The sequence below is a fragment of the Ambystoma mexicanum genome, chromosome 2p, assembly GCF_040938575.1.
Source record: "Ambystoma mexicanum isolate Mex_15411 chromosome 2p, UKY_AmexF1_1, whole genome shotgun sequence".
Lineage (NCBI taxonomy): Eukaryota > Metazoa > Chordata > Amphibia > Caudata > Ambystomatidae > Ambystoma > Ambystoma mexicanum.
The window spans coordinates 1,308,271,775-1,308,273,503 of NC_090923.1; the positions used below are offsets into that span (position 1 = coordinate 1,308,271,775).

Here is a 1,729-nt window from a genome sequence, read left to right on the forward strand (position 1 = left end):
GTGGGGTAGCAGTAACTAGCAACTCTGAGAAAGTAAATCTGGGACACTTGGCGACCTGTGGGCAACAACTGCAGAGCTCAGTGCCCAGGACTTTGTGGCACAGGGAGGAGGTCTGTGGGATTTCAGTAACTTGGAGACATGCAACCTGGTCGGGAGTGCTTCAGGTCTCCTTCCTTGCATGTTCCAAGCAACTCAACAAAGCATCAACAGGCTGGGATACCAACCACAGAGCCCCTTCCCACTTGATTAAAAGGCCAAAATCTTTTCCATGCAAATACATAGCCCCCAAATACCATATTTTCTTTGTTTTCTCTCTCTCTGTCTCTCTCTCCTCCCTCTCTCCCTCCCTCACTCACTCCTTCCCACCCTCCCGCCCTCTCTCTTCCCCCCTACCCCCCCTCCCTCTCCCTACCATTAATTTTAGGTTTTCATGCACTGCAGCACATTGTCACAATGGTATTTCACAATGGGACTTTTTGAAAGTTACAGAAATCAAAAAAGAAATCAACCAACTAAAAGCAGCCAAATCCGGAGTACACTGCTCAGCCCCAATTAAAGATTAAGGCCCTGAAGCAAGTAAAGCTGTGGTTCAGAGCGATGTTTGCAAACAGCACCTTAAAGCAGTTTACGCTGGAGTGCACAACAAGGAGGAAAGTGATAATACTGAGTTTGGTAGAATGGGATAAAAAAAAAAAAAAAAAAGAAGCGTGCCACTTCTAAAAGTACAAGTCAAGAAACTGAAGGGGACAGGGCTGTTCATTCAGTCAAGAGGACTCACAAGTAAAAGGCTCCTGAGGCATTAGTGTTGAATTTGGCGCAAAATGTATTGTGTTGTCGTGTAATATGAATGAACATAAAATGTCAATCTTCAATAAAAAAAGATATATTAAAAAATAAAGACTTGCAAATTAAGAAAGTTTCTGTCCAGACATGTGCCTAAAATAGTGAATGCTTTACGAATGTGCGTGTCATCCTTTAGAGCAGGGGCCAATTTAATTTTCCCATTATCATTCCAATATTAGTACATGTGTTGCAGAAGCAAGCGCAAAGGGAGAGTCAATCAAACCATTGATTAGGACCTCTGGTCAAAGGTTTGCCATACCAAATGTCCTTATGTCAGAGGGCAGAAAGTCCAAACACCATTTAGATATCGGGTGATATGAAATGAAGAGGCAAACAACAATGAATAAGCATTCTTTGCTGCTGTATTGATCTGGTCCTAAAGGGTTTTAGTTTAATGCCAATTATATTTAAAGATATAAAGATTAATGCTCCAGGGTGCTTGCAAAATGACACCCCCTCCCCATCACAATGGCTGGCTGATGCAAGCCTGAGAGCATCACAACAGACCCATAGACATGAGAAAAACTCTGTACCTCTGAGTGTATGTGGGCCCATGGCTGTAACAAGGACAAGGCAAGAACAGGAGGTGGCTTAAAGCGTCAGCACCAGAGGCTGTCCGATTGAGCCCTGTAAGCAACAGATGTTGGACCATCCTTTAAAGGATTCTCAGGCTGATTTCAATTTTAACTTTGCAGCTGATTTAAGGATTGCTCAACCTTCGACCCACGTCTAGATTGCAAGGATAAGCCCTGGAAATCTTGTACAGCTTGTACTGGTGGGAGATGATGTGACTTTATCAACTGCAACGGGATATGAGGCATGTGTGCCACAAAAAGCAGGTCTAGGATTTTTTAAAAGAAAGCCGCTTTAAGAAGGGAACTTTGGG

The 1,729-nt window shown here is 43.3% G+C and overlaps 1 non-coding gene across 1 annotated transcript; it reads right to left on the minus strand.

The window, feature by feature from the left end:
- Window positions 1–937: 937 nt before the first annotated feature.
- Window positions 938–1,044, minus strand: LOC138567997 (U6 spliceosomal RNA). Its single transcript, XR_011302374.1, has one exon. It is a non-coding gene; the product is annotated as a U6 spliceosomal RNA (small nuclear RNA).
- Window positions 1,045–1,729: the final 685 nt, after the last annotated feature.